At 43.9% G+C, this 12,977-nt stretch overlaps 1 protein-coding gene across 3 annotated transcripts in view; it reads right to left on the minus strand.

The window, feature by feature from the left end:
• The window catches only part of TTF2 (transcription termination factor 2), a 211,803-nt gene that overhangs the window by 156,981 nt on the left and 41,845 nt on the right, over positions 1-12,977 (minus strand). The window lies entirely within an intron of this gene.

Below are 12,977 nucleotides of genomic sequence, written 5' to 3' on the forward strand. Positions count from 1 at the left end.
TGTATAAATCTGTATGTAGTGAGCTCCCTCTAGTGGTGGCTGTATAAATCTGTATGTAGTGAGCACCCTCTAGTGGTGACTGTATAAATCTGTATGTAGTGAGCTCCCCATAGTGGTGGCTGTATAAATCTGTATGTAGTGAGCTCGCTCTAGTGGTGGCTGTATAAATCTGTATGTAGTGAGCTCCCCCTAGTGGTGGCTGTATAAATCTGTATGTAGTGAGCTCCTTCTAGTGGTGACTGTATAAATCTGTATGTACTGAGCTCCTCCTATTGGTGGCTGTATAAATCTGTATGTAGTGAGCTCCTCCTAGTGGTGGCTGTATAAATCTGTATGTAGTGAGCTCGCTCTAGTGGTGGCTGTATAAATCTGTATGTAGTGAGCTCCCCCTAGTGGTGGCTGTATAAATCTGTATGTAGTGAGCTCCTTCTAGTGGTGACTGTATAAATCTGTATGTACTGAGCTCCTCCTAGTGGTGGCTGTATAAATCTGTATGTAGTGAGCTCCTCCTAGTGGTGGCTGTATAAATCTGTATGTAGTGAGCTCCTTCTAGTGGTGACTGTATAAATCTGTATGTACTGAGCTCCTCCTAGTGGTGGCTGTATAAATCTGTATGTAGTGCGCTCTCCCTAGTGGTGACTGTATAAATCTGTATGTAGTGAGCTCCCTCTAGTGGTAACTGTATAAATCTGTATGTAGTGAGCTCCCCCTAGTGGTGGCTGTATAAATCTGTATGTAGTGCGCTCTCCCTAGTGGTGACTGTATAAATCTGTATTTAGTGAGCTCCCTCTAGTGGTGACTGTATAAATCTGTATGTAGTGAGATCCTTCTAGTGGTGACTGTATAAATCTGTATGTAGTGAGCTCCCTCTAGTGGTGACTGTATAAATCTGTATGTAGCGAGCTCTCCCTAGTGGTGGCTGTATAAATCTGTATGAAGTGAGCTCCCTCTAGGGGTGACTGTATAAATCTGTATGTAGTGAGCTCCCTCTAGTGGTGGCTGTATAAATCTGTATGTAGTGAGCTCCTCCTAGTGGTGACTGTATAAATCTGTATGTAGTGAGTTCCTCCTAGTGGTGACTGTATAAATCTGTATGTAGTGAGCTCCTCCTAGTGGTGACTGTATAAATCTGTATGTAGCGAGCTCCTTCTAGTGGTGACTGTATAAATCTGTATGTAGTGAGCTCCTTCTAGTGGTGACTGTATAAATCTGTATGTAGTGAGCTCCTCCTAGTGGTGACTGTATAAATCTGTATGTAGCGAGCTCTCCCTAGTGGTGGCTGTATAAATCTGTATGTAGTGAGCTCCTCCTAGTGGTGACTGTATAAATCTGTATGTAGTGAGCTCCTCCTAGTGGTGACTGTATAAATCTGTATGTAGTGAGTTCCTCCTAGTGGTGACTGTATAAATCTGTATGTAGTGAGCTCCTCCTAGTGGTGACTGTATAAATCTGTATGTAGTGAGCTCCCTCTAGTGGTGGCTGTATAAATCTGTATGTAGTGAGCTCCCCCTAGTGGTGACTGTATAAATCTGTATGTAGTGAGCTCCCTCTAGTGATGGCTGTATAAATCTGTATGTAGTGAGCTCCCCCTAGTGGTGGCTGTATAAATCTGTATGTAGTGAGCTTCCTCTAGTGGTGGCTGTATAAATCTGTATGTAGTGAGCTCCCCCTAGTGGTGGCTGTATAAATCTGTATGCAGTGAGCTCCTCCTAGTGGTGACTGTATAAATCTGTATGCAGTGAGTTCCTCCTAGTGGTGACTGTATAAATCTGTATGTAGTGAGCTCCCCCTAGTGGTGGCTGTATAAATCTGTATGTAGTGAGCTCCTCCTAGTGGTGACTGTATAAATCTGTATGTAGTGAGTTCCTCCTAGTGGTGACTGTATAAATCTGTATGCAGTGAGCTCCTCCTAGTGGTGACTGTATAAATCTGTATGTAGTGAGTTCCTCCTAGTGGTGACTGTATAAATCTGTATGTAGTGAGCTCCTCCTAGTGGTGACTGTATAAATCTGTATGTAGTGAGCTCCCTCTAGTGGTGGCTGTATAAATCTGTATGTAGTGAGCTCCCCCTAGTGGTGACTGTATAAATCTGTATGTAGTGAGCTCCCTCTAGTGATGGCTGTATAAATCTGTATGTAGTGAGCTCCCCCTAGTGGTGGCTGTATAAATCTGTATGCAGTGAGCTCCCCCTAGTGGTGACTGTATAAATCTGTAAGTAGTGAGCTCCCCCTAGTGGTGACTGTATAAATCTGTATGTAGTGAGCTCCCCCTAGTGGTGACTGTATAAATCTGTATGTAGTGATCTCCCTCTAGTGGTGGCTGTATAAATCTGTATGTAGGGAGCTCCCTCTAGTGGTGGCTGTATAAATCTGTATGTAGTGAGCTCCTCCTAGTGGTGACTGTATAAATCTGTATGTAGTGATCTCCCTCTAGTGGTGACTGTATAAATCTGTATGTAGTGAGCTCCTCCTAGTGGTGACTGTATAAATCTGTATGTAGTGATCTGCCTCTAGTGGTGACTGTATAAATCTGTATGTAGTGAGCTCCTCCTAGTGGTGACTGTATAAATCTGTATGTAGGGAGCTCCCTCTAGTGGTGGCTGTATAAATCTGTATGTAGTGAGCTCCTCCTAGTGGTGACTGTATAAATCTGTATGTAGTGAGCTCCCTCTAGTGGTGACTGTATAAATCTGTATGTAGTGATCTCCCTCTAGTGGTGACTGTATAAATCTGTATGTAGTGAGCTCCCCCTAGTGGTGGCTGTATAAATCTGTATGTAGTGAGCTCCCTCTAGTGGTGACTGTATAAATCTGTATGTAGTGAGCTCCCTCTAGTGGTGACTGTATAAATCTGTATGTAGTGAGCTCCCCCTAGTGGTGACTGTATAAATCTGTATGTAGTGAGCTCCCCCTAGTGGTGACTGTATAAATCTGTATGTAGTGAGCTCCTCCTAGTGGTGACTGTATAAATCTGTATGTAGTGATCGCCCTCTAGTGGTGACTGTATAAATCTGTATGTAGTGAGCTCCCCCTAGTGGTGGCTGTATAAATCTGTATGTAGTGAGCCCCCTCTAGTGGTGACTGTATAAATCTGTATGTAGTGAGCTCCCTCTAGTGGTGGCTGTATAAATCTGTATGTAGTGAGCTCCCTCCAGTGGTGGCTGTATAAATCTGTATGTAGTGAGCTCCCTCTAGTGGTGACTGTATAAATCTGTGTGTAGTGAGCTCCCTCTAGTGGTGCCTGTATAAATCTGTATGTAGTGAGCTCCCTCTAGTGGTGGCTGTATAAATCTGTATGTAGTGAGCTCCCTCTAGTGGTGGCTGTATAAATCTGTATGAAGTGAGCTCCCTCTAGCGGTGGCTGTATAAATCTGTATGTAGTGAGCTCCCTCTAGCGGTGACTGTATAAATCTGTATGTAGTGAGCTCCCTCTAGTGGTGACTGTATAAATCTCTATGTAGTGAGCTCCCTCTAGTGGTGGCTGTATAAATCTGTATGTAGTGAGCTCCTCCTAGTGGTGGCTGTATAAATCTGTATGTAGTGAGCTCCTCCTAGTGGTGGCTGTATAAATCTGTATGTAGTGATCTCCCTCTAGTGGTGGATGTATAAATCTGTATGTAGTGAGCTCCCCCTAGTGGTGGCTGTATAAATCTGTATGTAGTGAGCTCCTCCTAGTGGTGGCTGCATAAATCTGTATGTAATGAGCTCCTCCTAGTGGTGGCTGTATAAATCTGCATGTAGTGAGCTCCTCCTAGTAATGACTGTATAAATCTGTATGTAGTGCGCTCCCTCTAGTGGTGGCTGTATAAATCTGCATGTAGTGAGCTCCCCTTAGAGGTGGCTGTATATATCTGTATGTAGTGAGTTCCCCCTAGTGGTGGCTGTATAAATCTGTATGTAGTGAGCTCCCCCTAGTGGTGGCTGTATAAATCTGTATGTAGTGAGCTCCCTCTAGTGGTGGCTGTATAAATCTGTATGCAGCGAGCTCCCTCTAGTGGTGGGTGTATAAATCTGTATGTAGTGAGCTCCCTCTAGTGGTGGCTGTATAAATCTGTATGTAGTGAGCTCCCCCTAGTGGTAGCTGTATAAATCTGTATGTAGTGAGCTCCCTCTAGTGGTGACTGTATAAATCTGTATATAGTGAGCTCCCTCTAGTGGTGGCTGTATAAATCTGTATGTAGTGAGCTCCCCCTAGTGGTAGCTGTATAAATCTGTATGTAGTGAGCTCCCTCTAGTGGTGACTGTATAAATCTGTATATAGTGAGCTCCCTCTAGTGGTGACTGTATAAATCTGTATGTAGTGAGCTTCTCCTAGTGGTTGCTATATAAATCTGTATGTAGTGAGCTCCCTCTAGTGGTGACTGTATAAATCTGTATGTAGTAAGCTCCCTCTAGTGGTGGCTGTATAAATCTGTATGTAGGGAGCTCCCCCTAGTGGTGGCTGTATAAATCTGTATGTAGTGAGCTCCCTCTAGTGGTGGCCGTATAAATCTGTATGTAGTGAGAGCCTCCTAGTGGTGGATGTATAAATCTGTATGTAGTGAGCTCCCTCTAGTGGTGACTGTATAAATCTGTATGTAGTGAGCTCCCCCTAGTGGTGACTGTATAAATCTGTATGTAGTGAGCTCCCCCTTGTGGTGACTGTATAAATCTGTATGTAGTGAGCTCCTCCTAGTGGTGGATGTATAAATCTGTATGTAGTGAGCTCCCTCTAGTGGTGACTGTATAAATCTGTATAAAGTGAGCTCCCCCTAGTGGTGACTGTATAAATCTGTATGTAGTGAGCTCCCCCTTGTGGTGACTGTATAAATCTGTATGTAGTGAGCTCCCTCTAGTGGTGGATGTATAAATCTGTATGTAGTGAGCTCCCTCTAGTTGTGACTGTATAAATCTGTATGTAGTGAGCGCCCCCTATTAGTGACTGTATAAATCTGTATGTAGTGAACTCCCCCTAGTGGTGACTGTATAAATCTGTATGTAGTGAACTCCCCCTAGTGGTGACTGTATAAATCTGTATGTAGTGAGCTCCCTCTAGTGGTGGCTGTATAAATCTGTATGTAGTGAGCTCCCTCTGGTGATGGCTGTATAAATCTGTATGTAGTGAGCTCCCTCTAGTGGTGGCTGTATAAATCTGTATGTAGTGAGCTCCCTCTAGTGGTGACTGTATAAATCTGTATGTAGTGAGCTCCCTCTAGTGGTGACTGTATAAATCTGTATGTAGTGAGCGCCCCCTATTAGTGACTGTATAAATCTGTATGTAGTGAACTCCCCCTAGTGGTGACTGTATAAATCTGTATGTAGTGAACTCCCCCTAGTGGTGACTGTATAAATCTGTATGTAGTGAGCTCCCTCTAGCTGTGGCTGTATAAATCTGTATGTAGTGAGCTCCCTCTGGTGATGGCTGTATAAATCTGTATGTAGTGAGCTCCCTCTAGTGGTGGCTGTATAAATCTGTATGTAGTGAGCTCCCTCTAGTGGTGACTGTATAAATCTGTATGTAGTGAGCTCCCTCTAGTGGTGACTGTATAAATCTGTATGTAGTGAGCTCCCTCTAGTGGTGGCTGTATAAATCTGTATGTAGTGATCTCCCTCTAGTGGTGGCTGTATAAATCTGTATGTAGTGAGCTCCCCCTAGTGGTGGCTGTATAAATCTGTATGTAGTGAGCTCCCTCTAGTGTGACTGTATAAATCTGTATGTAGTGAGCTCCCTCTAGTGGTGACTGTATAAATCTGTATGTAGTGAGCTCGCTCTAGTGGTGGCTGTATAAATCTATATGTAGTGAGCTCCTTCTAGTGGTGGCTGTATAAATCTGTATGTAGTGAGCTCCCTCTAGTGGTGGCTGTATAAATCTGTATGTAGTGAGCTCCCCCTAGTGGTGGCTGTATAAATCTGTATGTAGTGAGCTCCCTCTAGTGGTGGCTGTATAAATCTGTATGTAGTGAGCTCCCCCTAGTGGTGGCTGTATAAATCTGTATGTAGTGAGCTCCCTCTAGTGGTGGCTGTATAAATCTGTATGTAGTGAGCTCCCTCTAGTAGTGGCTGTATAAATCTGTATGTAGTGAGCTCCCTCTAGTGGTGGCTGTATAAATCTGTATGTAGTGAGCACCCTCTAGTGGTGACTGTATAAATCTGTATGTAGTGAGCTCCCCATAGTGGTGGCTGTATAAATCTGTATGTAGTGAGCTCGCTCTAGTGGTGGCTGTATAAATCTGTATGTAGTGAGCTCCCCCTAGTGGTGGCTGTATAAATCTGTATGTAGTGAGCTCCTTCTAGTGGTGACTGTATAAATCTGTATGTACTGAGCTCCTCCTAGTGGTGGCTGTATAAATCTGTATGTAGTGCGCTCCCCCTAGTGGTGGCTGTAAAAATCTGTATGTAGAGAGCTCCTCCTATTGGTGGCTGTATAAATCTGTATGTAGTGAGCTCCTCCTAGTGGTGGCTGTATAAATCTGTATGTAGTGAGCTCGCTCTAGTGGTGGCTGTATAAATCTGTATGTAGTGAGCTCCCCCTAGTGGTGGCTGTATAAATCTGTATGTAGTGAGCTCCTTCTAGTGGTGACTGTATAAATCTGTATGTACTGAGCTCCTCCTAGTGGTGGCTGTATAAATCTGTATGTAGTGCGCTCTCCCTAGTGGTGACTGTATAAATCTGTATGTAGTGAGCTCCCTCTAGTGGTAACTGTATAAATCTGTATGTAGTGAGCTCCCCCTAGTGGTGGCTGTATAAATCTGTATGTAGTGCGCTCTCCCTAGTGGTGACTGTATAAATCTGTATGTAGTGAGCTCCCTCTAGTGGTGACTGTATAAATCTGTATGTAGTGAGATCCTTCTAGTGGTGACTGTATAAATCTGTATGTAGTGAGCTCCCTCTAGTGGTGACTGTATAAATCTGTATGTAGCGAGCTCTCCCTAGTGGTGGCTGTATAAATCTGTATGTAGTGAGCTCCCTCTAGTGGTGGCTGTATAAATCTGTATGTAGTGAGCTCCTTCTAGTGGTGACTGTATAAATCTGTATGTAGTGAGCTCCTTCTAGTGGTGACTGTATAAATCTGTATGTAGTGAGCTCCTCCTAGTGGTGACTGTATAAATCTGTATGTAGCGAGCTCTCCCTAGTGGTGGCTGTATAAATCTGTATGTAGTGAGCTCCTCCTAGTGGTGACTGTATAAATCTGTATGTAGTGAGCTCCTCCTAGTGGTGACTGTATAAATCTGTATGTAGTGAGCTCCTCCTAGTGGTGACTGTATAAATCTGTATGTAGTGCGCTCCCCCTAGTGGTGGCTGTATAAATCTGTATGTAGTGAGCTCCTCCTAGTGGTGACTGTATAAATCTGTATGTAGTGAGCTCCTCCTAGTGGTGACTGTATAAATCTGTATGTAGTGAGCTCCCTCTAGTGGTGGCTGTATAAATCTGTATGTAGTGAGCTCCCCCTAGTGGTGACTGTATAAATCTGTATGTAGTGAGCTCCCTCTAGTGATGGCTGTATAAATCTGTATGTAGTGAGCTTCCTCTAGTGGTGGCTGTATAAATCTGTATGTAGTGAGCTCCCCCTAGTGGTGGCTGTATAAATCTGTATGCAGTGAGCTCCTCCTAGTGGTGACTGTATAAATCTGTATGCAGTGAGTTCCTCCTAGTGGTGACTGTATAAATCTGTATGTAGTGAGCTCCCCCTAGTGGTGGCAGTATAAATCTGTATGCAGTGAGCTCCTCCTAGTGGTGACTGTATAAATCTGTATGTAGTGAGTTCCTAATAGTGGTGACTGTATAAATCTGTATGCAGTGAGCTCCTCCTAGTGGTGACTGTATAAATCTGTATGTAGTGAGTTCCTCCTAGTGGTGACTGTATAAATCTGTATGTAGTGAGCTCCTCCTAGTGGTGACTGTATAAATCTGTATGTAGTGAGCTCCCTCTAGTGGTGGCTGTATAAATCTGTATGTAGTGAGCTCCCCCTAGTGGTGACTGTATAAATCTGTATGTAGTGAGCTCCCTCTAGTGATGGCTGTATAAATCTGTATGTAGTGAGCTCCCCCTAGTGGTGACTGTAGAAATCTGTATGTAGTGAGCTCCCCCTAGAGGTGGCTGTATAAATCTGTATGTAGTGAGCTCCCCCTAGTGGTGGCTGTATAAATCTGTATGTAGTGAGCTCCCCCTAGTGGTGGCTGTATAAATCTGTATGTAGTGAGCTCCTCCTAGTGGTGGCTGTATAAATCTGTATGTAGTGAGCTCCCTCTAGTGGTAGCTGTATAAATCTGTATGTAGTGAGCTCCTCCTAGTGGTGGCTGTATAAATCTGTATGTAGTGAGCTTCCTCTAGTGGTGGCTGTATAAATCTGTATGTAGTGAGCTTCCTCTAGTGGTGGCTGTATAAATCTGTATGTAGTGAGCTCCCCCTAGTGGTGGCTGTATAAATCTGTATGCAGTGAGCTCCCCCTAGTGGTGACTGTATAAATCTGTATGTAGTGAGCTCCCCCTAGTGGTGACTGTATAAATCTGTATGTAGTGAGCTCCTCCTAGTGGTGACTGTATAAATCTGTATGTAGTGATCTCCCTCTAGTGGTGACTGTATACATCTGTATGTAGTGATCTCCCTCTAGTGGTGACTGTATAAATCTGTATGTAGTGAGCTCCCCCTAGTGGTGGCTGTATAAATCTGTATGTAGTGAGCTCCCTCTAGTGGTGACTGTATAAATCTGTATGTAGTGAGCTCCCTCTAGTGGTGACTGTATAAATCTGTATGTAGTGAGCTCCCTCTAGTGGTGACTGTATAAATCTGTATGTAGTTACCTCCTCCTAGTGGTGACTGTATAAATCTGTATGTAGTTACCTCCTCCTAGTGGTGACTGTATAAATCTGTATGTAGTGAGCTCCCCCTAGTGGTGGCTGTATAAATCTGTATGTAGTGAGCTCCCTCTAGTGGTGACTGTATAAATCTGTATGTAGTGAGCTCCTCCTAGTGGTGACTGTATAAATCTGTATGTAGTGATCTCCCTCTAGTGGTGACTGTATACATCTGTATGTAGTGATCTCCCTCTAGTGGTGACTGTATAAATCTGTATGTAGTGAGCTCCCCCTAGTGGTGGCTGTATAAATCTGTATGTAGTGAGCTCCCTCTAGTGGTGACTGTATAAATCTGTATGTAGTGATCTCCCTCTAGTGGTGACTGTATAAATCTGTATGTAGTGAGCTCCTCCTAGTGGTGACTGTATAAATCTGTATGTAGTGATCTCCCTCTAGTGGTGACTGTATACATCTGTATGTAGTGATCTCCCTCTAGTGGTGACTGTATAAATCTGTATGTAGTGAGCTCCTCCTAGTGGTGACTGTATAAATCTGTATGTAGTGATCTCCCTCTAGTGGTGACTGTATACATCTGTATGTAGTGATCTCCCTCTAGTGGTGACTGTATAAATCTGTATGTAGTGAGCTCCCCCTAGTGGTGGCTGTATAAATCTGTATGTAGTGAGCTCCTCCTAGTGGTGACTGTATAAATCTGTATGTAGTGAGCTCCCTCTAGTGGTGACTGTATAAATCTGTATGTAGTGAGCTCCCTCTAGTGGTGACTGTATAAATCTGTATGTAGTTACCTCCTCCTAGTGGTGACTGTATAAATCTGTATGTAGTTACCTCCTCCTAGTGGTGACTGTATAAATCTGTATGTAGTGAGCTCCCCCTAGTGGTGGCTGTATAAATCTGTATGTAGTGAGCTCCCTCTAGTGGTGACTGTATAAATCTGTATGTAGTGAGCTCCCTCTAGTGGTGGCTGTATAAACCTGTATGTAGTGAGCTCCCTCTAGTGGTGACTGTATAAATCTGTATGTAGTGAGCTCCCCCTAGTGGTGGCTGTATAAATCTGTATGTAGTGAGCTCCCTCTAGTGGTGACTGTATAAATCTGTATGTAGTGAGCTCCCTCTAGTGGTGACTGTATAAATCTGTATGTAGTGAGCTCCTCCTAGTGGTGACTGTATAAATCTGTATGTAGCGAGCTCTCCCTAGTGGTGGCTGTATAAATCTGTATGTAGTGAGCTCCCTCTAGTGGTGACTGTATAAATCTATATGTAGTGAGCTCCTCCTAGTGGTGACTGTATAAATCTGTATGTAGTGAGCTCCCCCTAGTGGTGACTGTATAAATCTGTATGTAGTGAGCTCCTTCTAGTGGTGACTGTATAAATCTGTATGTAGTGAGCTCCCTCTAGTGGTGACTGTATAAATCTGTATGTAGCGAGCTCTCCCTAGTGGTGACTGTATAAATCTGTATGTAGTGAGCTCCCTCTAGTGATGGTTGTATAAATCTGTATGTAGTGAGCTCCTCCTAGTGGTGGATGTATAAATCTGTACGTAGTGAGCTCCCTCTAGTGGTGGCTGTATAAATCTGTATGTAGTGAGCTCCCCCTAGTGGTGGCTGTATAAATCTGTATGTAGTGAGCTCCCTCTAGTGGTGGCTGTATAAATCTGTATGTAGTGAGCTCCCTCTAGTGGTGGCTGTATAAATCTGTATGTAGTGAGCTCCCTCTAGTGGTGGCTGTATAAATCTGTATGTAGTGAGCTCCCCATAGTGGTGGCTGTATAAATCTGTATGTAGAGAGCTCCTCCTATTGGTGGCTGTATAAATCTGTATGTAGTGAGCTCCTTCTAGTGGTGGCTGTATAAATCTGTGTGTAGTGAGCTCGCTCTAGTGGTGGCTGTATAAATCTATATGTAGTGAGCTCCCCCTAGTGGTGGCTGTATAAATCTGTATGTAGTGAGCTCCTTCTAGTGGTGACTGTATAAATCTGTATGTAGTGAGCTCGCTCTAGTGGTGGCTGTATAAATCTATATGTAGTGAGCTCCCCCTAGTGGTGGCTGTATAAATCTGTATGTACTGAGCTCCTCCTAGTGGTGGCTGTATAAATCTGTATGTAGTGAGCTTCCTCTAGTGGTGACTGTATAAATCTGTGTGTAGTGATGTCCCTCTAGTGGTGGCTGTATAAATCTGTATGTAGTGAGCTCCCTCTAGTGGTGACTGTATAAATCTGTATGTAGTGAGCTCCCCCTAGTGGTGGCTGTATAAATCTGTATGTAGTGCGCTCTCCCTAGTGGTGGCTGTATAAATCTGTATGTAGTGAGCTCCCTCTAGTGGTGGCTATATAAATCTGTATGTAGCGAGCTCTCCCTAGTGGTGGCTGTATAAATCTGTATGTAGTGAGCTCCCCCTAGTGGTGGCTGTATAAATCTGTATGTAGTGAGCTCCCCCTAGTGGTGGCTGTATAAATCTGTATGTAGTGAGCTCCTCCTAGTGGTGGCTGTATAAATCTGTATGTAGTGAGCTCGCTCTAGTGGTGGCTGTATAAATCTATATGTAGTGAGCTCCCCCTAGTGGTGGCTGTATAAATCTGTATGTACTGAGCTCCTCCTAGTGGTGGCTGTATAAATCTGTATGTAGTGAGCTTCCTCTAGTGGTGACTGTATAAATCTGTGTGTAGTGATGTCCCTCTAGTGGTGGCTGTATAAATCTGTATGTAGTGAGCTCCCTCTAGTGGTGACTGTATAAATCTGTATGTAGTGAGCTCCCTCTAGTGGTGACTGTATAAATCTGTATGTAGTGAGCTCCCCCTAGTGGTGGCTGTATAAATCTGTATGTAGTGCGCTCTCCCTAGTGGTGGCTGTATAAATCTGTATGTAGTGAGCTCCCTCTAGTGGTGGCTATATAAATCTGTATGTAGCGAGCTCTCCCTAGTGGTGGCTGTATAAATCTGTATGTAGTGAGCTCCCTCTAGTGGTGACTGTATAAATCTGTATGTAGTGAGATCCTTCTAGTGGTGACTGTATAAATCTGTATGTAGTGAGCTCCCTCTAGTGGTGACTGTATAAATCTGTATGTAGCGAGCTCTCCCTAGTGGTGGCTGTATAAATCTGTATGTAGTGAGCTCCCTCTAGTGGTGACTGTATAAATCTGTATGTAGCGAGCTCTCCCTAGTGGTGGCTGTATAAATCTGTATGTAGTGAGCTCCTTCTAGTGGTGACTGTATAAATCTGTATGTAGCGAGCTCCTCCTAGTGGTGACTGTATAAATCTGTATGTAGCGAGCTCTCCCTAGTGGTGGCTGTATAAATCTGTATGTAGTGAGCTCCTCCTAGTGGTGACTGTATAAATCTGTATGTAGTGAGTTCCTCCTAGTGGTGACTGTATAAATCTGTATGTAGTGAGCTCCTCCTAGTGGTGACTGTATAAATCTGTATGTAGTGAGCTCCCTCCATTGGTGACTGTATAAATCTGTATGTAGTGAGCTCCTCCTAGTGGTGACTGTATAAATCTGTATGTAGCGAGCTCCCTCTAGTGGTGACTGTATAAATCTGTATGTAGTGAGCTCCTCCTAGTGGTGACTGTATAAATCTGTATGTAGCGAGCTCCCTCTAGTGGTGGCTGTATAAATCTGTATGTAGTGAGCTCCTCCTAGTGGTGACTGTATAAATCTGTATGTAGTGAGCTCCTCCTAGTGGTGACTGTATAAATCTGTATGTAGTGAGCTCCTCCTAGTGGTGACTGTATAAATCTGTATGTAGTGAGCTCCTCCTAGTGATGGCTGTATAAATCTGTATGTAGTGAGCTCCCTCTAGTGATGGCTGTATAAATCTGTATGTACTGAGCTCCCCCTAGTGGTGGCTGTATAAATCTGTATGTAGTGAGCTCCCCCTAGTGGTGGCTGTATAAATCTGTATGTAGTGAGCTCCCCCTAGTGGTGGCTGTATAAATCTGTATGTAGTGAGCTACCTCTAGTGGTGACTGTATAAATCTGTATGCAGTGAGCTTCCTCTAGTGGTGTCTGTATAAATCTGTATGCAGTGAGCTCCCCCTAGTGGTGTCTGTATAAATCTGTATGCAGTGAGCTTCCTCCAGTGGTGTCTGTATAAATCTGTATGCAGTGAGCTCCCCCTAGTGGTGTCTGTATAAATCTGTATGTAGTGAGCTTCCTCTAGTGGTGTCTGTATAAATCTGTATGCA

The sequence above is a fragment of the Phyllobates terribilis genome, unplaced genomic scaffold (genome assembly GCF_046119375.1).
Source record: "Phyllobates terribilis strain yellow unplaced genomic scaffold, ASM4611937v1 Scaffold_2__4_contigs__length_985480577, whole genome shotgun sequence".
NCBI classification, from domain to species: Eukaryota; Metazoa; Chordata; class Amphibia; order Anura; family Dendrobatidae; genus Phyllobates; species Phyllobates terribilis.